This window comes from Crocodylus siamensis, chromosome 7, assembly GCF_052110815.1.
Source record: "Crocodylus siamensis isolate JL-2025a chromosome 7, ASM5211081v1, whole genome shotgun sequence".
Taxonomy (NCBI): domain Eukaryota; kingdom Metazoa; phylum Chordata; order Crocodylia; family Crocodylidae; genus Crocodylus; species Crocodylus siamensis.
Window position 1 is genome coordinate 20400083 of NC_143401.1, and position 23005 is coordinate 20423087.

General features: G+C 45.5%; 1 long non-coding RNA gene across 2 annotated transcripts in view; it reads left to right on the forward strand.

The window, feature by feature from the left end:
- The window catches only part of LOC149859577 (uncharacterized), a 114171-nt gene extending 106268 nt beyond the window's left edge, over nucleotides 1-7903 (forward strand). For both annotated transcript variants that reach the window (XR_016443449.1, XR_016443448.1), the window contains 2 exons: nucleotides 2157-2310; nucleotides 4081-7903. This is a non-coding gene — a long non-coding RNA (uncharacterized LOC149859577). The remainder of the gene's footprint in view (nucleotides 1-2156; nucleotides 2311-4080) is intronic.
- Nucleotides 7904-23005: the final 15102 nt, after the last annotated feature.

Genomic DNA, 23005 nt, shown 5'->3' on the forward strand with positions numbered 1-23005 from the left:
TTGCCCCCGGGGTCCGCGTTACCTTCTTGTCCTTGCGGCCTCCTGCCACTGCTGCCTCTGCAGTCTCCTGCGCCGCTGGTCCGGTTGGGGTCGTGTGGGGCTTCACCGCCCTCCGGGACGCCGCGTCTGCCTCCTGCCGCGCGGCTCCCGGCTCCGTCTCTGCGGCTGGCACCTGTTGTGTCATGCTAGCCCCCATGGCTGGTGCTTGGCTACCCCCTCTCCACTCCAGCAGGGATGGGGTGAGAGCCTTGGAACATGTCCCTCTTTTCTGGCAGTGGCTGGCAGGCATGCTCTAGCGCTCCCCAACTTCTGGCTTGAGCCACTGCAGGCATGTGACTGCATTTCCTGAATTAACAGAGAATGTCTGTCCAGGTATTAATCAGCTTAAGCTGCGCAATTTAGACTACCTGCAAAGAGTGAATCAATTCAGGCTTAGGCTTTTTGAATGTCTGTCCCTAGCCTTAGAGAGAGAAGAGCTAGCTTTAAATTCTGGATCCAGATCTCCACAGAGACTGAGCTTTCCCAAGCATTAAAGGAGTTTGCTTTAGGGATGTGCAGATAATGAATATTCTAAGTTCCCTGGCTGAACTGAAAAGTTTAGAAAAAATGAATATCCAGTTGACTCAAAAGGAGAGTTCTGCAATTTGCTGGTCAAATTTTTAAAAATGCTGAAAACTTTATTTCAAAACGGAAGTATTTTGTTTGACTTGAACTATTTTATTTTATTAATTTAAACTTAGATAAATTTAGTTTCAAACGATTTTGAAACAACAATGCATAACATTTAAAAAATGAAAGGTTGACACATATTTCAACTTTACCACATTTTCTAGTTTATTCCTGAACAAAACGACTTACCAAACACAGCACAAATTTGTGCATAGTTTTGGCTGCTTCAATCTGCTGTAGTCAGTGAATAAAATATTTGACTGAAAAAAATTGCCCAGTCTTTCTTTGCTTCTAGTGCTCCTGGTTGGGCCTCAGATGTCACTTCCCTTTCTCTTCTTCCCTTCCCCCCACATACTAGATTTGCTCCCTCTGTATTTTCCACAACATACTCTGGTTCTTATTCTCCCTGAGTAGCGGGCTCTATGCCATCTTGAAAGCTTTCTTTGGACCCCCACTCTCACCACACAGGAAACCAGACAAATGGAAAGTAATGACTGAGCAGATTGGCCATAGCTGGACTAACTCATGATATGGTTTTAAGCCCCAGAGGTTCCAATGAAAGTGAAGCATTTCTGCAGTAAGAAGTTAATTTGACCTAATAGACAAACACAATGGCAGTTTGGCTTTGGGGAGAAAATATAGGATTGGATCCTATATGTTGGCACACACAGCTAATGCATATCCTGGGGCCCCTCCATGAGTTCAGAGTTTGTCAGATCCATTCCAGCTCCCCATGCAGACACAGAGTTTTCTTTCTTCATGGTGTTGAAATCCAGTCCCCAGAATTTTTAAGTCTGTTACAGTTAAAGATTTTTAATTTCACTCCACTGCTTCTGCTGTTACTCACAGCAGGGAGAGTGTACTAGAAGAATTATAGTTGGCATTCTTCACCAACATATCTCAAAGGACTTTACAAATGTTCATTCATTCCCAGTGTGCTCTTGGAGGTAGTCATTTTCATTATCCTTATTTCACAGATAATAGAACTGAGGCATAGAGAGGCTAAAGGATTTGTCCTAGTCCGGAATTGAATTCAGGGGGCAGATTCTCCCAGGATACAAGTGGGCATAGTGCCACTGAATGGGCCTTCAGATCATGCTAGCTCAGAACAGGGAGAGCTATTGCACACAGGGGCAGCCTCAGGTTTTGGTGAGTGCGAAGGGGAGGGCTAAGCTCTCTTTGCAGATCCTCCATGCTATAGGTCTAGTCTGTGAGTGGGTAACTACAAAAAGGAAATCTGTTGTTGGAAATAGAAAAGGTGACATTGCACCTCACATGCATCAGTTAGCTCAGGGTTACAAGTGATCCAGAACTTCTCTTTGACTTCAGTGAACTTCGTATGAGGCCCTAAATGGCAAGTGCCAGTGAACTTTGAGATACTCAGGCACAGAAATGAAAGCAGTATTTTAATTTGGAAGAGAAAACATTAAATCAGATGGCTGTCTTTTCAGATTATTATTCAAATCATTTTTCCATTTCTGATATAGCTGAATCATAGTTCCTTCAGAGGGTTCTGATTCAATTCGGAGAGATTAAAGGGTCCTCTGATTCAATCTGGTTTGGAGATTCAACCACCGAATCAGGCCTAATCTCCGCTGAATCGAATCGGGGACTGAGGCTTCGCACAGCCCTCGTTAACAGGTATATATAAGAGCTGGATATGTGGTTTTCTTCATTTCACAACTGTAGTCATTAATGGTCATCAACACTTCACAAAGTGAAAAAAAATGCTGATTTTGAAGTGCACAGTTTGTTGAGTGAAAGGAGGACACATTTATGAGGTAGCTGCACACAACAGCAAGTCCCTTAGACTTAGGCTACTATAGATTGCAACAGTCATGGGAAGGACTACCCTGGAGTAGACTTTTCCATGAGAGAAGATAAAGAGTTCATAATACATTATGAATAACCTAATTCACATACAGGGATACCGTGGAAACCTCTCCCCTGGTGACAAACACATAAGTAGCCCACTGATTTCAGTAGTTGTATTCCCGTTTACTTATTATTTGATTTTTGAAAAATAGGAGTCCAATCTGGTCTTCAGAGAAAACATGTCCCTTCAATCCAGCTTCCAAAAGAAGCTAGATGTAAATCATTAACACATGGTAAAGAGAATTAATGCAGAGGATAGAGTATTTCTTGTTGGTAGATTTGAAGTTGGGGAGACTGAACTCCAGTGTTTTATTCCCAGCTCTACTGATGTCCTGTAGCTTTGAGCCAAGTGACACATTCTTGTATGTCTCTGAGGTACAATGATTTTGGAAAGATGAGTAGCAGAGTATTTCCCTCCCTCCCAAGGAGATTATGAGAATGCTAATGACCACACATTTCAAGAATACACATACATGCAAATATAAGTTCATTTGGAGCTCCAAGATGAAGGAAGCAGAAAATCTGTTTAGTACACCTAGATTAAGATAAAAGGATGAATGAAGATAGTGAAATGATCATGATAATGTGCTATCTACTATAGACTGAAAGATCAGAAAGATGAGGTAGATGAGACAGATAAATTCTTCAAACACCTAACAAGAATATGAAAAAACTAATGAGATGGTACTAATGGTGGATTTTAAGTTCCCTGTTTTTAAGTTCCCTGATGTTGAAGGAAAAATAGAGCAAAACAGGAAAGTATTCAGCAAAAATCCTCACAAGTATAGGATACCTGTCTTTTTTTTAAAGTTGAGGAAACAGCTAGGGATCATCTCTATTGGATTGTGTTCTGACCCATAAAGAACTGATTGTAAGCATACAGTGATTGGAAACTTGGAAGAAAGGGATCATGACATGACAGGATTAGTTATTCTAAACGGAGAAAGGTATGAGACTAGCTAAACAAGAACCTTAAGGGCTCATCTACACAAGATGTTTACTGCACGGTGACTAGTTAGCTGTGCAGTAAACATCTTGGCATCTACACATGCGCCCCTATTAGATTGCAGTCAACTAATTTACTCAGCAATTTACTCTGCTGAAGTACCCTCATGCACATGTGTAGACACTGCCTGGCTGGCTGGGGCATGAGGGTACTTCAGTGCAGGGGCTGCCTGTTGGTTAGCTGCACGCTGAAGTTCCCTTGTGCCCGAGCCAGCCCCTCTTCCGCATGTTGAGCCAAGGGGAGCAGCCCTGAGTTAGCAGGCTGACCCCCCATGGCCCGCTGCCATCTGGGGCTGTCTCACCCTGGCTCCACATGCAATTAACTCCGCAGCAACAAGCTCCACAGTTTATTCAGGTGCCATACTTGCACATGCAGACACACCCTGAATCCTTTTTCAAATACATAGGGAGGATGAAGAAGGCACCGGGTAACATGGGGCCCCTGTAAGGTATGCTGAGCAATCTGGTGGTTGCGCCAGAGGAGAAAGCGGAACTCTTTAACCAATTCTTCATGTCTGTTTTCTTGTGCAGGGACCGGGACTTCCCTGCTGGGATGCCAGATGGACTCGAGGGGAACGCCTCCAGACCTCAGGTTGGGGAGGACCAGGTTAGAGAGATTCTGGAGGGGCTGGACGTGTTCAAGTCAGCGGGTCCAGATGCTCTCCACCCCAGGGTGTTGAGGGAGCTAGCAGGGGTTATTGCAGGGCCCTTGGCATGGCTCTACGAGTGCTCATGGTGCTTGGGCCAGGTGCCAGATGACTGGAAGATAGCTAATGTGGTCCCCATCTTCAAAAAAGGGAGGAGGGAGGACCCGGACAACTATAGGCCCATCAGTCTTACCTCAATCCTTGGGAAACACTTTGAGAAGATTCTCAAGGAGCACATCTGTGATGGGCCGGCTTCAGGGATGATGCTTAAGGGCAACCAGCACGGTTTCATTAGGGGCAGGTCTTGTCAGATCAACCTGATTGCCTTTTATGATCAGGTCACAAAGGCAATGGATGCAGGTGTTGCCGTGGACGTAGTCTTTCTAGACTTCAGCAAGGCCTTTGACACTGTCTCCCACCCCATCCTCATTAAAAAACTAGGCAACTGTGGCATTGATGGATTGCAGGATGGCTCAAGGGTCGTACTCAGAGGGTGGTGGTGGATGGGTCATATTCGACCTGGGGGGAAGTGGGCAGAGGAATCCCCCAGGGCTTGGTCCTGGGGCCTGCGCTGTTCAATTTCTTCATCAGCGATTTGGACGACAGGGTGAAATGCAACCTGCTTAAATTCGCTGATGATACCAAAATTCAGGGTGAGGTGAGCATGCTAGTAGGGAGGGAAAGACTGCAACAAGACCTGGATAGGTTACAGGAGTGGGCTGACGTAAACAAGATGCATTTCAATACTGGCAAGTGCAGGGTGCTGCACTTAGGCAGTAGAAACCAGCAGCACACTTATAGAATGGGAAACTCCCTTCTTGAGAGCACGGAGGCAGAAAGAGATCTTGGAGTCATTATTGACTCCAAGGTGAACATGGGCGGACAACGCGAGGTCTCAGTTGGCAGGGCTAACTGGACCTTGTCGTGCATCCACAGGTGTATCTCAAGTAGAGCCAGGGAAGTGATCCTCCCCCTTTATGCGACGCTGGTCAGGCCACAGCTGGAGTACTGTGTCCAGTTCTGTGCGCCCCATTTCAGGAGAGATGTGGACAACATTGAAAGGGTCCAGAGGAGGGCCACCCGCATGATCCGGGGACAACAGGGCAGACCCTACATTGAAAGACTGCGGGACCTAAACCTGTTCAGCCTTCACAAGAGAAGGCTGAGGGGGGACCTGGTGACTGTCTATAAACTCACTAGGGGGGACCAGAAGGGTTTAAGGGAGACGCTGTTTCCCCTAGCGCCCCCTGGCATGACAAGGAACAATGGACACAAGTTATTAGAGAGTAGATTTAGATTAGACATCCGCAAGAACTACTTCACAGTCAGGGCGGCTAGGAGCTGGAACCAACTTCCTAGGGAAGTGGTGCTGACTCCTACCCTAGGGATCTTTAAGAAGAGGCTTGATGACTACCTGGCTGGACTCATCTGAGTCCAGTCTTTTTCTCCCACCCAGGTGGGGGGTTGGGCTTGAAGATCTACAAGGTCCCTTCTGACCCTACTTCTATGATTCTATGATTCTATGACCCTAAACTTCAAAAGGAGAGATTTTGACTGATCTGGAGAAACAGTAGATCAGGTCCAATGGATAGACAAGTTAAAGGATAAGAAAATTCAGGAAAGCTTGCGGCAGTTCCTAAAGGACATGGTATTGAAGACTTAATAACAACTTATTTCAACATTCTGGAAAGATAAGACGAGCCCACAGGTGCTGAACATGGCTACAGAAACGTAGCTACCTCAAAATCAAAAGAGAAATGGGCAATGGAAGTAAAGGTGAATCACTAAAGGAGTAAGAAAGACGAAAAATGAGATACAAGTGGCAAAGGATACTGAAGACAATAAGAAGTTCAACAAATATCAAATTACTGCGCACGCTGTGGGTCCACTGCTGAGTGAATTTTTAATAAAAGATGCCAAGAAGGTAGAGCTGCTCAATGACTCTTTTGTTTCAGGATCACAATGCCCCCGCTTCTCTGCTCCCCAGCCCCACCCCAAACTGTAACGAGACAGCAAACAAAATTAATATAAATAAAAGTTTTCAGATCATGATAAATAAAGGTGTTAGAGAGCGTTTGATAAAATGAGCTCAGTTTAAGTCAGCAGAGCCTGATGGACTCCTTCCTAGGGTGTGGCAGGGAGTATCTGAAGAAATTGTAGAGCCAATGGTAATAGTATTAGTGAAGCCATCGATGACAGGCAAGTTCCCAGAGGCTGGAAGAAGGGCTAATGTAGGGTAACATTCTGCTCCCTTCCTGGTCATCTAAGTGTCTAGATCTGGTCACTTACAAGGCATTTCTGGTCATCTAAGTGCCAAAAATGCCACTTGTGCACAGAGTGGCATCCTATTCCTTGGCCTGTAGCCCTGCATACATGATATTCCATGTGCAGCTACAGTCTCACAGACTGGGCATACACGGAAGTAGCCAAGGCAAGTGTGATGCACCTTTGTGGATATGTAGCAGCCTTAAGAAACTCAAAAATAGAGTTGGCTAAAACCCATTACTAATAGACTTAGCTCCAAAAATGAAAGAGAGGCATACATATCCATCTCTCCCCAAAATCTTAGGGCCCTTACCTGAATGCCTGGGGTTTTAGTGCCCACCACAGGTTGAACTCAGGTGTTTTAGAACTTCTATTCTAGCACAGTGCTCTAACCACCACACCACAAACTAGTCCTTATTTATGTTCTTCTTCAGCACTCCTTTTGAAGCTGAACCACTAATACAGTTGCTGGGGAAAAAAATGGATGGAGGGCAGTGCAGGGGAGAAGCTTGTGCATCACTGAAAGCAAGGACTCCAGCACACCCTCCCTTTGAGACTATTAGCCACATCACTAAGTGACATATCCTCTGACTTGCTCCATTCTTCCTTGCTCCACATATCACTCCCTTGTGGCTGCCTAGGGAGCCAGATTCAAAAGGAATCCTGGGTTTAGCTACTAGCTGGCCTGTGAAATATGGGTAGGATCCTACTCTGGGAAGAAATAGAAGCCTAGTTTCAAACTCCCCTGGCTGACTGGGCTCAGGCCCTATAGCTTTTTAGGAAGCTGAACTTCGGGGAAGAAAAGATGGGAGGTTTCTCACTCATTATTTTGTTGACAGAGCCTATTATTAGTCTAGGTGTGTATATAACTATTCAGGCGCACAAAGTTATGCATGCTGACTAGAATGCTAACCTGTGTGTAAGTGGCATTTTTGGGACTTAGATGACCAAAATGATTGTTTAGGTGTCCAGAAAAGAAGAGAATACCACACTAAGGGACTACCTGGTGTGGGTAAATGTGGGAGAAGAAAATATTGAATGTTCAAAATTGCAGTGCATTATCTATGTTTAACTACTACCTGAATTGACAAGGAATGGAATTATGCATGTATACTGGTACATTTGCTGATTCCTCATGGTCGGAGTAGGAGACCTCTAGAACTATCACTGGAAGACCAGGTTACATTCCCAGCTCACTGTGTGACCTTGGGCAAATCACTGCACTTCTCATGGCTCAGTTTTGCTATTGGTAAAATAGGGTACTTGCAAACTGCTTTGAAACTGGTAGACAAGGGCTGCTTGTACACACCACGGGGGTTAATTTGGTTTAGTTCTTCCTAAATTGAAATGGTGGGTTTTTAAAAACACCACTTCAATTTAGGGAGAATTAAACCGAACTAAACCCCCATGGTGTGTACACAAGGATGGAGTCCCAATCCTTACCTGGCTCTTTGGTGGCTGGGGGGGTGAGTCGGGGGTGGCGGGGTGAGTTGCCAGCAGGTCGAGCAGTCCCTGAGCTGTGTGCGGGGCCCCCCAGATGGCACCTGCCCACCAGTCTGGGTAGTCCCAGAGGGCACTGCAGCCACAGAGGGAAGCACTGGGCCCATGCACAGCTCAGGCAGGCAAGCAGGCTCTGGGGAGAAAAAACCCAAAAGATCAGGCTCGCCATTTTTTTTTCTTTCTTTAGTGCAGCCCGCCTGCATGGGTGGCTGCCGGGTCCCACAGCCCCTGAGCTGCGTGGGGCCTGCCAAGCCCAGAGCACATCAGCTTCCAGCAGCCCATGCACTGTTGCACTTTGTTAGGGGGCAAAATAAAACACCTCAGCGGTGTTTTATCTTGCTACATACTGAAGTCATTTAAAGTGGAATATGCCACTGAGCACAAAAACAGCAACGCCATTAAAGCGGAATACACTGCCGAACATGCAAACAGCAATGCCATTAAAGCAGCGCAAAAGGGTATTTAAGCCACTTTAAAGGCCAGTTTTGTGGTGTGTACAAAGGCCGAAGAAGCCGATCTAAGCACTGTGTATTATTAACTATTGTGAATGACTGTAATATACTGCTTTGTTTCTCAGGACTGATCTGGGATGTCAGATGAACAATTAACACATGAATGAAAATGAAACATACTAAGAAAGAGTTACTCATAGCTACAGGCATTTGTGAAATATTATGGGGTATGTTTTCAGAGGACTGCAGTAGGCTTCTAATCACACAGCTTCCATTGATTATAATGGAAACTGACTTCTGATGAAGGCTGAGTTGTGTTGGCATAGGACAATAGTGGAACTTTCATTGCCCAGTCATGTGGCGGGCTATGGCGTGCTTCTCCCGTTAAGACTTCTAAACATGCTTAATTATTCATTATAATAAAAATATACCTACATATGTGATGTTTTGTTTTCAGTAAGAAAAGAACAAAAAATTCCTGTACATTCATTTTGTATGCAAAATCACTTCCAAGCAGTTCTAGGCTCAGGGTTATTGACCTAATGAAATGTCATGTCACAGACAAAAGCTCTACAGAATCCTTCCCTCATTCCACAATTGAGAGGTGACATCTTATGACATTTGCAATCATCCCTAACTCTTTGACTGCATAGAAAGAAGTTAATTGTATTTTCATATCCTTACTCCTAGGCATAAACCAGTCAGTTCCTGCTGCAAGGAAAGAGGAGTAAGGATCTGTCTGAATAAACTACTGCAAGATAGTTGGCATTTCAGGAATTTAGTGGCAGTTAAAGGCCTGATGACAATGCTATATGCTATATGTGTTGCTTTCAAAATGATCAACTTCCTGTAGAGATTAGGAAAAAGGGCCGCCTGTAGATGCGCTGCAAGGCTGCTCCAACACTCTGTAATGACAGTGCATTACAGTGTAATTACCACGCTCCAGACAGCCTCTGCATCTCATCTATCACTGTCCCCATGCTTGAAAATGGCGGTGGGGGTGCTTTAAGTAAAGCTCATTGAATGAGCTTTAGTTCAAGTGCCCTTGCTGCCATTTTGAAGTTCAGGGGCACTGATAGCTAAGACGCTGTGCTGCTTTAATTAAAGTGGCTCTCAGAGAGCACCCCTCCCCAGCCACCACCCCTGGAGGAGATGTAGAAGTGCCCGAGGGGTTGGTTGCTTTATTTTAATGTAAGTTGACCTCCATGGGGCTCAGTCCATAACAAAGCACTGCACAATTTATTAGGTATACTATGAACAATGCTTGTTCTCTTTGTAAACTTTCAGTGGTAAGCACAACTGAAGGCAAGTTGTATTTGATGAACCAGTAATCCGATATGATTGGGAAATTCTTTTGTCAGACACTGTCATGTTCCAAAGGTGAAGGAATCGATTCCTCTGTATTGTACATCAGGGCAAAAAACAGAGAGCTACTTGCTACATGAGAACTGCAGGGCCAAGCCCCTACTATATAATTATTCTGTGATAACTATGTTGTCTAGGCAGTTTGTGGTTCTGAACTCCACCTTGTGCCTTGTTACCTTTACTTCAATGAGAAGCAGCATACAAAGCAGCTGTAACTTCAGACAGGTATGGTTGCTTGATGCCTGGGTCCTTTTGATTGCTACAGCCAGGGTGTGTGAATGTGGGCAGCTCATTATCATATTTATTACTACACAATAAAAGTCCAGACCAATGTTTTAGAAATTAAAAACAGCAGAAACCACTATGAATTAAGACACTTCATCTGCATTTTCCAAATTCATTTAATCAGAAGCTGTGTAGTTCCTTCCATGTAGTACTCCTCAGGGGGCATGTCTACACATTGTCCTATTGCAGTGTAGTGACACACTGTTTCCATATGGCATGCTACAGCAATGTAATGATCATGTGAGTCTATGTGTGATTGGCAGCTATGTCGCTGTATCTCCACCATTTTAGCACATGGCTACGGCAATATAGCAGTAAAATCTAACTATGCGCTGTGTGCACGGCACAGCACAGACAGTTACTACACCATGCTTTAGTACTTTCAAAAGGAAGTACTAAAGCACAGCACCATATAGCAATGTCACTGCATGGCGACATGTAGACATACCCAGGGTGAATAAATGTATTACTTGTATTACATAAGTAGCCACATAATGCATGGCATATTGCTTAAATAGTTAATATTACCTTTTACATAGGAATGTACTTGGAATTCATTTTATGGATCATAGAATCATAGAAAATGAGGGTTGGGAGGGACCCTCAGGAGGTCCTCTAGTCCAACCTCCTTCTCAAAATAGAACTGCCCGCAACTAGATCATCTCAGCCAAAGCTTTGTCTACCAAGGTCTTCCAAACCTCCAAGGATGGAGATTCCATAAACTCTCTGGGTAGTCTGTTCCTGCGCTTTATTTCCCCCCTAGTGAGAAAGTTTTTCCTGATATCTAAACCAAACTTCCCTTGCTGCAACTAGAAACCATTTCTCCTTGTTTTGTCAGCTGCCACCACTGAGAACAGTCTAGCTCCATCCTCTTTGTAATTACCCTTCAGGTAACTGAAGGCTGCCGTTAAATCCCCCCTCAGTCTTCTCTTCTCCTGACTAGATAACCCCAGTTCCCTCAGCCTTTCCTCATAAGTCATGTGCCCCAGCCCCCTAACCATTTTCATTGCCCTTCACTTGACTCTTTCCAGTTTGTTCACATCCTTTCTGCAGTGGGGGCCCAAAACTAGACACTCCAGATGTTGCCTCATCAGTGCCAAATAGAGGGGTAGAATCACTTCCCTTCCTCCGCTGGAAACACTCCTTTTGATGCAGCCCAGTATGCCATGAGCCTTCTTGGCAACAAGGGCACATTGTTGCTCACTTTGAGCGTATTGTCCACTGTAACCCCAACATCCTTTTCTGTAGAGCTGCTGCTTAGCCAGTCGGTTCCCAGCCTGTATTGATGCATGGGATTTTTCCATCCTAAGTGCAGGACTTTGCACTTGTCCTTATTGAACCTCATGAGATTTCTTCTGTTCCAATCCTCCAGTTTGTCTAGGTCTCTCTGGCTCCCAGCCCAAACCTCCAGCGTATCTACTACTCCCCACCAGCTTGGTGTCATCTGCAAACTTGCTGAGGTATAGTCCATCCCATTTTGCAGGTGATTAATGAAGACATTGAACAAAATCAGCCCCAGGATTGACCCCTGGTGCATTCCATTTGATACCAACTGCTGACTAGACACTGAACCATTGATTACTACTACCCTTTGAACCCAATGGCCCAGATAATTTTCTACTCACTTTACATTCCATTCATCCAATCCATTCTTTTTTAGCTTACTTGCAAGAATGATGTGGGAAACCATGTAAAAAGCCTTGCTGAAGTCCTGGTATATCACACCCACTGCTCTCCCTGCATCCACATGTAACACGAAGTTCCCTTTTTGCCTGCCCCCAATAAAATAAAGCCCCACTCCACATAGCAAAGGCTTCTTGCCTGCACTGCTAGCCCCTCCTGGGGGTATTTCTCTTTCTTCTGCCTTTTCTTCCTTCCTTCTCTTCTTTCTTTTCACTAGTCTATAAAATTGATGTTTTATGAAATTACATTTGATAAGGGCTTATATAGATATAGTATGGCATTGTGCATCTTTCTTTCCTAGCATTGTATTTTGTATTCTATTTATTGTATGTGCCATGGCATTTCACCTTTTATAGTCTATATTTTATCATTTTAACCTTGTAATGAATGTGTTTTATTTTTAGGAGTAAGTTGTACAGAGTAACAATACCAGGAAGGGCAGGAATCTAACTGCAATTTCTCTGTATTGGGCTGATCTCTGAATGAATGGGAGTGCGTGATTGAACCTATAAGGGCAGTAGCTAACTACAATAAGGACTTAATGAGCAATGATTAACACTTACAGGACAGCAGAATAATCAGAGGAAAGAATCAATACAGGGCTGAGAACTCCCTGAAACTTTATTGTACATGCAACAACGTACCTGATTTGGGTTCATCAACACCAGAGGCCAACTCTTAAGACTGAATACTTCCTGATCAACCATTTTCAGAGACTGGACAATACCAGCAGTTAAATTAATCAAAATTCACCAACAGACTCCTGAAACCACACGTATTAGTGATCCCGGGGCTAACAGCTGTCACACCAGCAGCCACCCAGGGGGACATACCATAAGGGTCAGAGACCCCTGGATTGGGCAGATCTGGAAATTGGGGAGAGTACAGAAGTCTGCCAAAGAAGAATAAAAGGCAGTGAAGAGTGACCCTTGGTGGCACCCTTTTCATCTCCAATTTGATCAGCACCCTACCTGTCCAGGCAGGAGGACCAGCCAGTGACCCCCTTCTGGAGACAGCACTGTCTTGGAAAAAGCTTCGACTGGCCATTGACTCCAATGCCTCAGGATAGGTATATCTGACACCAGTGCTCTGTGTGTTTGTGTGTGTGTGTGTGTGAATATGTGTGTTGAAATGATCAGCCCCAGAGTGTACAATCATGACCTTATTGAATCACTCTACTTCCATCTAATAAACTTGAATTTTAAGGATGCTGGGAATTGGCTCTTTTTAGCCTACACACAGAGCTATTCATTAGGCCTTGTGAAGTGGCTAGTATTCACTTTGGATTTGGATTTGGCCAATTCAGGGGACAGTGTTTTGATTCGGGGATTCGAATCAGTGTCTCGAATCAATTCAGCCAAATCTAATCCAGAGTTTCAGCTGCCACTGAATCAGCCAAATCTCTGAATCAAACAGACCACATTCCCCTCCTGCTCTCTCAGCCTAAGCCCCAGTGTCCTGGCTCATTAAAAAAAAAAAGGCCCAAACTCACCAGCTCCTGCCAGGTGGGGGGACGATCCCCACTGCACCACCCTGCAGGGAGAGCTCTGTCATGAGCCCCCACCCCCCACCCACTCTCCCAGCCCCAGCCTCCTGGCTCTTAAAAAAAGAAAACAAAATACCCTGCACTGACTGGCTCCTGCCAGGCAGGGGGCGATCTCTGCTGTCCCCCACTTCCCCACAGTGCATGGGGGGCTCTGCCACAAGCCCCCAGAAGCCCTGATGGCTGCTGCAGCAGTCAGTGAGTGTGCAGCTTTTTTTTTTTTTTTTTAAAGAACCAGGAGCAGGTGGGGCAGCCATTGGGGAATGAGTGGGAGAGCACAGGGGGATGGGGGCTCGGGCAGAGCTCCTCACACAGCACAGGACAGTTGGGGGAAGCAGGGATCTCTCCCCTCCCACCTGGCAGAAGCAGGTTAGTACAGGGATTTTTTTGTTGTTGTTGTTAAAGCACCAGAACACTGGGGTCAGGCGGGGCAGCCATTGACATGGCTGGGAAAGTGTGCGGGGGCCGGGGAGGGAGCTCAGGGGGGCTGGGGGAGCAGGCAGGAGATGGAGCCTGGTGGGGGTCCCCCCCCATGGTCCCCTCCCCCCTCATCCAACACCCCCCCAACCCCTACTTACTGACACGGAGTCCGGGTCTAGCTCCCTGTGGTGGTGACTGGGGACTACTCGAATCTCTAAAGCTCTCCAAATCTTTTCTAAATCAATTTGGGGAACTTCAAATCAATTTGGACCCTTTTATTGGTCTCCCAATTCGATCTGGATTCAAAGATTCAGCCACCAAATTGGGTCAAATCTCTTCTGAATCAAATCAGCACCTGAGACTTTACACAGCCCTACTATTCATCCCCTCATAGAAGGCAATAAGGCTGGTCAGGCATGACTTGCCCTTGGTAAATCCATGCTGACTGTTCCTAATATCCTTCTCCTCCAACTGCTTGGAAATGGATTCCCTGAGGACCTGCTCCATGATCCTTCCAGGGACTATGGTGAAGCTGACCTGTCTGTAGTTCCCTGAATTGTCCGTCTTCCCTTTCTTAAAGATTGGCTCTATGTTCCCCTTTCCAGTCATCCAGGACCACTCCCAATTACCACAAGTTTTCAAAGGTAATGGCCAATAGGCCTGTGCAAAGTGGCTAGTATTTGTATTTATAGTATTGCTTTGGATTTGGCCGATTTGGGGGACAGTGATTCTATTCGGTGATTCAAATCACTGTCCCAAATTGATTCATCTGTATCTCCAAATCAAACAGGCCCTTCCCCCCACACCCGGCAATGGCTGCCCTGCCCACCCCAGCTCCTGGCTCTTTGGAAAACCCTTGCCCCGGCTCACCAGGTGCTGCTGGGATGTGTGTGGGGGGGTGATCCCCACTGCACCCCACTAGCCCATGCTGCATGGAGGGCTGTGCATGAGCCCCTAACCCCCCCCTCACTCCCTGAGCCCCCCACAGGTGCCCCACCTCAGCCAGCTCCAGCCCTTTAAAAAACTCTCCCCCAAGAAAAGCTGTGCACTCACTGTTCTTGCCAGTTGGGGGGGGGAGGTCCCCACTGTCCTGTGCCATGTGGGGTGCTCTACTCCTGCTGCAGGAGTTGTGAGTCCTGGGGCTTTTCTCCTTTTTTTTTTTTTCTTAAAGAGCCAGAGCTGGCCTGGATGGGGGCTCCTGTGGTGGGGTTGGAGGAGTAGGGGGGAGGGCCATGGGGCTACTTACCAGCTCCAAGTCCAGCTGCACCTCCCTGCTACAGCTACTGGGGACTGTCTGAATCGTCAAAGCTCTCTGAATCTTTTCTGAAGATTTGGAGAGCTTTGAATCAATTCAAACCTTTAAATTGGTCCCCTGATTGGATTAAGATTTGGAGATTTGGTCACCAAATTGGGCCAAATCTCCTCCAAATCAAATCACTACCCAAAGCTTCACACAGCCCTAATGGCCAGCAGCCTTTTTCACATCATCTGTCACTAGGTTGTCTCCCCCATTCTGTAAAGGCCTCATACTTTCCCTGATGTGTTTCTAGTAAGATTTCTTTAAAGTACAACCAGCTCTCCTGGACTCCCTTCCCCCTCAGACTCGTGTCCCAGGGGATTCTGCCCATCAGTTCCCTGAGTGAATCAAAGTCTGCTTTTCTGAAGTTCAGGGTCCTTACTCTGCAGCTCTCCTTCTTCCCTTTCCTCAGGATTCTGAACTCAATCATCTCATGATCACTTCTGCCCAAGTTGCCATTCACTACTACATTCCCTACCAATTCTTCCCCATTTGTGAGCAGCAGGTCAAGAAGAGCATGGCTCCTAGTTAGACTCTCCACCACTTGTGCAAGGATGTTATCCTCAACTATCTCCAAAAACTTCCTGGACTGCCTGTGCACTGCTGTATTGCTCTCCCAACAGATGTCAGGGTGATTGAAGTCCCCCATGAGAACATGGGCCTATGATCAAAAACCTTCCATTTGCTGTTTGAAGAAAACATCATCCACCACATCCTCTTGATCTGGTGGTCTAAAGCAGACAACTACCACAACATCACCCTTGTTGTTTTCCACTCTTACCCTAACCCAGGGACTATTAACAGGCTTATCTCCAATTTCATACTGGAACTTTGAGCTATCATATGGATTTTTACATAAAGCACAACTTCTCCTCTTCTGCCCTGCCTGTCCTTCTTGAAAAGTTTGTACACATCCCTTATAGTCCTTCAGTCATGTGAACTATCCCATCAAGTGTCTGTTATTCCAATCATGCCATAGTTCTGTGACTCTGTGAGGAATTCCAATTCTTCCTGCTTGTTTCCCAGGCTCTGTGCATTCATTTACAAACACCTGAGCTATCACTAAGTAGCTGATTGACCTACTTTCTCAGGAGGAATGAGAAGGCCTCCCTTGTTGCCCCCTCCTGCTTTTGCATCCTCCAAATTACCTTCATCCCTACTCACCTCAGGGCTCTGGTCTTCCTCCTTCATTGAACCTACTTTAAAGCCCTCCTCACTAGGTTAGCAAGCCTGTCTGTGAAGATGCTCTTCCCTCTCTTCATTAGGTTGACCCTGTCTCTTCCTCGCAATCCTTATTCTTGGAACAACATCTGTGGTTGAAGGAGGCAAAGCCATACTAGTTACAGCAGCTGCACAGGCCTACCCAGACATGAACTGGTCTGCAGGTTGTGTCTGCTTCTGTCAGGACCTTTTCTCTTGACTGGCAGGATCAATGAGAACACCACCTGAGCCCTTGTCCCCTTCACCCTTGCGCCCAGAGCCCTGTAGTCATTTTTTCATCTGATCAGAGTCACCCCTGGCTTATCACTGGTGTCCACATGGATGAGCAGGATGCGATAGTAGTCAGAGGGCCAAATGAGTCTTGGTAATCCTTCCGCGACTTCTCAGATCCAGGCTCTGGGGAAGCAGCAGATCCTCCAAGACAACACATCAGGCCAGCAGATGGATGCCTCTGTCCCCTGCAGAAGGGAGTCTCCAACAACCACCACACATCACTTCCTCTTGATGGGAGTGGTTTTGATCCTCCCAACCTTGGGGAGGCCTGGCCTGGCCTCTTCCACCAAAAGAATGTGTTTCTCCTTCTTTGTTGCAAGGGCTCCATATCTGTTCATCAGGCAAACTTCTGCAGGTGGAGATGAAGAATTCTACTTGTTGCAAGAGGTCAGAACCTTCCAGCTTCCACCTTCCTGGGAGTCCATGTCCTCTTTCTTCTCTAGCACTGGCTCTGGCAGTCCTTTCTCCACAGTCCTAGAGGCCTCCTTCAGCATCAAATTGATAAAGTCCTCATGGTGAAGGATGCTTCAAAGCCTCCCTACCTCTTCCTGTAGCTCCCTTGCCTTCTCCTTAAGGGACATCACCAGGAGGCACCACTCACATCTCAGGCACTCCACCAGCTGGCTGTCACTGGAAGGAACCTGAAAGCTGCTGTCTCCATGGCACCAAATCAGGACCTGGGTGGAAGCCTAGACTGTTAGTGGTCCTGCCTGGACAGACCTCACAGATACAAACAAAGGGAGACCTGGTAATGGCAGTGGCTCTGGCATTGCAATGTCCTCCACACATCTCTCTGGGACTCTTACATCTGTTGCCTCCCTCTTTCTGCCCCTCACCTTTTAAAAATTTCTTTCAATTAATTTATGTAGAATAATGCTTACAGTATATAAAATCAATTCTAGCTTTTTAAAACTCAGTTTTATGCTGCTAGGTGTAGTGCATAGCTAACTTAAAGTCATGTTGAAGACAGCATTCCCAATCAATCCGTATTCTCTTACATTTTGAAACACTCACTTCCACTGACATGTGTTATATAGAGGTGCACTGATACATTGGTCCTGTATCAAATAGGTACTGATATAAGGAAAATTGACAGCATCAGCAATCAGCTTTTTTGGGTGATATGGCCAATAATGTGGTTGATAAATGTCCCATACACACATGCAGTCCAGCTGGTAAGTCTGTTGTGAGGGAAGGCGCGGGGGAGGGAAGGAGTGTGGGGTTCCAGATCGAGGCCCCAGTGGTGAGGGAGGGAGTAGGGCTGGTGCTGGTGCTGGTGCTGGTGCTGGTGCTGGGGCAGGGGCAGGGGCAGGTACTGCCCAGCAGCAGTGGGGTGTGGCATGGGAAGGAGCCATGAGTGGCTCATTCAGGAGGTGTGGGGGGTGGCTCCTGCTGCTACATGCACTCCAGGAGGGCATGGGGGGCATGTGCCCCCAGATATGCATGCGAGGCGAGGGCAGGCTGCTGCTGTGGGCTGAGGCCAGGACTGTGCTGGGCTCTTTCCAGGGGGGGCTAGGCCAGGCTATGCTCTGGGAGAGCAGTGGTGGCACTGGGAAGGGGGGCAATGAGGGGGGCTGCAGCTCCCCAAAATTCACCGTAGGCTCCCCAACCCTCCTTCCCAGTACTGCCGCCTCCTGACCAGAGCGGAGCCTGGCCCAGCCCCCAGCAGAAAGAACCTGGCACAGCCTAGGCCCCAGACCACTGCAGCAGCCTGCCTTACCCCATGTGTAGATCCAGGAGTGCACACCCCATGCCCTCCCAGGGTGTGCATAGCAGAGGGAGTCACCCCCACCCTCCCCACACACGCACACCCTGGATTCATAGATTCATAGATTGTTAAGGGCTGGAAGGGACCTCACAAAATCATTGGGTCCAGCCCCCCTGTACCAGGCAAGAAAGACAACTGGGGTCAAGTGACCCCAGTGAGGTGACCGTCCAGTCCCCTCTTGAAGATTTGGAGGGAGTTTAGTCCAGAATCTGGACACCATAATTGTGAAGAAGTTTTTCCTACTGTTAAACCTGAAAGCATCTTCTAGGAGTTTGAGGCCATTACTCCTGGTTTTCCCCAAGGGTGCCCTGGTGAAAAGTTGTTTGCTGAACCCTTGATGTTTTCCCCTGATATAGCAGTAAGTTGCTACCAAGACCCCTCTCAGCCTTCTCTTCTTTAGGCTGAAGAGACCCAAGTCCCTCAGTCTTTCCTTGTATGGCTTGCCTTGCAAGTCTCTAGTCATAAGGGTGGCTCTTTTCTGGACTCCCTCAAGCTTTTCTATGTCCTTGTTGAAGTGCAGTGCCCAGAACTGGATGCAGTTCTCTGGCTGTGGTCTCACCAATGCTGAGTAAAGCTGAAGAGTCACTTCCTTGGTTTCACTTGAAATGCATCAGTTAATGCATGCCAGAGTATTGTTTGCCCTGCTGGCTACAGCATTGCACTGACAGCTCATGTTCATACTATGGTCTCTTATTACCCCAGGTTTCTTTCAGTCATGGTACTAGTCAATTTGGCAACACCGAGCCTATAAGTATGTTGTGGATTGTTTGTCTCCCAGATGCAACACTTTACATTTCTCAATGTTGAACTTCATCAGGTTCTGGTCCACCCAACTTGCCAGCCTGTTTAGGTCCACCTGTATCTGCAGTCTATCTTCAAGCACGACCAAGCTTCCTCATAACTTGGTGTCATCTGCAAACTCGGCCAGTGAGCTCTTTACCCCAACATTCAAATCATTGATAAAAATGTTGAAAAGAACTGGACCAAGCAGTGATCCCTGAGGGACACCATTCTCAGGATGACACAGATCCATTCATTAGGACTCTCTGGGTCCTACCCCATAGCCAGCTTCCTACCCACCTAACTGTTGAGCAGTTAAGCCTGTAATTCTCCAATTTCCCCATGAAAACATCATTGGATACCATATCAAAGGCCTTTTGGAAGTCTAGGTATACAACCTCCTCTCTCTTATCCAGGTGGCAAGTTACCTGGTCGTAGGAGATGGGATTAGTAAGACAAGACCTGCCTGCCCCTTCCCCCTCAACAGACTTACCAGCCAGACACTGCACTCCAAGCTGCTGGAGCTCATATCAGCAATTGGATTGGTATCGGCCAATATGGCTCGGTAAATATTGGCTCTTGGTATCGGCCTAAAAAATCTCTATTGGGGCATCCCTACTGTTATAGTATGGTGGCAGAATCAACTTTCCGTGCATGCTAATCTACCAACCTAGTAGGTCAGCTCCTTTTCTTTAGTACATAAAATACATGTAGTCTCAGCTAAAAGGTTTTACAATTTCCCTGATTCTGATTTCACAAGGTTGTTCAGGAGTGTGCCTAGTGATAGCAGTGAACTAGATCCTTATCAGGTAAATTGGCATAGCTCTTCTGATGATGGTGCTATGCCAATTTGCACTAGCCAAGGAATGGATCCAGTGTATTTACCTGAAAATAAAATGGGTGTGTGATTGGAATTCAACCTTTTACATGTGTCACAAATGATTCAGGACTTTAGGTATGAAATCTGTAAAGTGAAATTGGACTGAGCACAAAGAGCAAAATTCATGCTACAGGCTGGGTTGTTTTTTTTATTTTATGTGAAATTTGTACAGACCTGGAAAGTAAAGATCTGGGTTTATCCACAGAGAAGTATGGCAACACACATTTATCTTTACCCACATCTTTGATACCACCCTGTCTCCCACTACATAGTGGAAGTGAGCATAGAATTCAGTCTTTGGGGTAAAAAAGGCAAAAGAAGGGATTTTGGTGAGACGATCTGATTGTGATTAAATATTAGAAGGCATGCTTTTATTTCTGGATGTATCCTACAGATATTAGGGGCTGCTTACCCCCATGTACTATTCCCCTACAGCTGGAATACTTTGAGGACTTAGGGTGGAGGACTGTTAACTCTGCAGCTTGCTCTAAGGAAGCTGTGTTCATGATTTTTAGGATATGTAGCATGGCCATTAGTAGAGCTGTTTGGAAAATAAAATTTCTTTCTCATGGGGAGAGTCAATAGATTAACTTTTTTTTCCACCTCAATATAGGATAAACAAATGTCCACATATGAAATGCTATGTTCAGTTTGGTTTACCCATCTCAAGAAGGATTAGTAGAAATAGAAAACGTTGGGAAGGTAGTGATGAACATGATTTGAGGGATACAGCAGATGCCCTAAAAAGAGAGACTGAAAAGTTCAGGACAGTTCAGTTTAGTGAGAAGTAAAGTTCTACACAATAATGAATGGTTTAAAGAACAAGAACAAGGAGAGATGCAACACCCTTCAATGGGTTAAAAGGAAATCATGTTTTTTACACAAAACATTATTAACCTGTGGAGCTCAGTGCCACATGATAATACTAAGTCCAAAGTCCTGGCAATATTAAAAGAAAATGTAGAGATTTATGACTAGTGAGAATCATGCAAAACAATATTAGACAGAACATAATATTTTCAAGACTGTAAGCCCTCTGGTTTCAGACCATAAACTAATCAGTAATAGAGTTTCAAAAGAGATTTTAATTCCATATAGATTTTTTCCTAAACTTTTTTCTAAAACTTTCCTATGAAGTATCTACTATTGGTCACTAGCAGAGACATATATTAATTTAGATGGACCACTACTTTGATCACAACCAGATTCAGGGCACCATTGTGCTAGGAACAGCACATGTGCAAAGGAGATTTCTTCCACCTCAAAGAGCTTACAGTGTAAATAGACAAGACAGAAAAACCTAGGAAAGGAAAGATAGGCATAGGGAAAAATTATCTGCTCAGCATCAACTAGTAAAACTGGAACCATCTCTCCTTGTTCCTGGTCTGGCACATAATTCACAAGATCATACAGTCTCCAGTGAAACTGAAGTGCAGACCATGATTAAGTAGTTTTTTTGAAACACAGGTTTAATTACCCTGTGGATGTGACTACTGCAGGAAGCTTCTCAGTCAAATATTGTAGTCAAGCAAGACGGAAGAAGGGTTAGATATTTAGATGAACAGGAACATTTGTAGCTGTGGTAGCTATACTAGGTCAAAAAGTTACAAGGAATATCAAATCTCATGCTCAAAGGTGTAAGCTGATCGCCTATAGGGAGGAAGAAGGAATTTACTTCCCCATCCCCCGGTCATGTATTATACTATGCAATTGGCCATAACTAAGGCTCTCTGCCTTCCTCTGAAGAATCTGGTATAAGCCACAGCTAAAGGTAGGATTCTGTACCAGATGAACAAATGTTGTGTTTTGTCATAGAAATGTTTGTGTTTATGAAATCTGAGTGGTGTTATTGGCCACAGATGGATTACCAGGCTAATAGCCAATTGTAGCTCCATTCAGGTGGTGCTCTCTTTCTTTGCTCTGGGGGATGAAACATAAATCAGCAACAGAGGAGCTCAGGTTAGCGTGCGTGAGACTTTGAAGTGAGTATTAGGAAGTGCTGCTCCAAGATAAACTTTTACCGGAGTATCGACATCTGGAGGTTTCCAATCCATCATTTAAATAAGAACAAAACAAAACCAAGAGCCAGCCAATTTAGCTTGGTGGAATGCATTCAAAATAAAACCAAAATGACCACAGCAGAGGGAATTGCTAGCATTCACTGAGAGAGGAAGAAGGAACTTGAAGCACTCTACCAGCAAGAGAAAAAAATCTGAATCTATTATAGCAGGGAGTACTATTATTTCTCAGCTTAGTCTTCCAGATTAAAATGGGCTGGATACAGAACACATCAAAAGTTCAGATATGATGTGGGGATGGGGCTGTTCAGATATGATGATCTTGTTTCCTAAATTTGGATGAACAAGTATATTTTAATCTCATCCTCAGTTATGCTTAGGGGTCGATTTCACAATTTCACATTAGTATGTACAGAGCAGCTTTCAATTTCCTTTGAGGTGCAATTCCAAGCAGGAATACTAAACTATCACTCTGTGGGTCATAGCCATGAATACCTAAGAAATAATTCCCCCCTCAACTCCGTTGGGATCTGCTTTTACTCAGAGATAAAATCTAGAGATTTTACATTAGGAACTGCTGAGCAGATATTTTTCACAAAGTGTCCTGCAATCATTTGCCTACTAATCCAACTGTCCCCAAGTCATTTGGTACCCAGAGCCTATCGTAAAGCTCCTCTGTTGGCTCAGTCTTGACAAGATTACTTTGGAGCAAGCTGATGTACTTCCCTGAAGCTCCCCCCTGGGGTTTCCTATTTTATTACCCTTCCTCATCACAATCTCTAAGCATCAAGCAACAGTAAAGCACTTATCCTTATTGTCAGATAGGAGAATATCTCCATTTTACAGACAGGGAAGTGATACTACACTCCTGAGTTCACATACATTCATAGGAACATGGCGATGGAAGGGACCTTATAGATTTCATAGACATCAGGGCTGGAAGGGACCTCAGGAGATCGTTGAGTCCAGCCCCCTGCCCAAAGGGCAGGAAGTCAGCTGGGGTCATAGGATCCCAGCAAGATAAGCATCCAATTTACTCTTGAAGGTGTTCAATGTAGG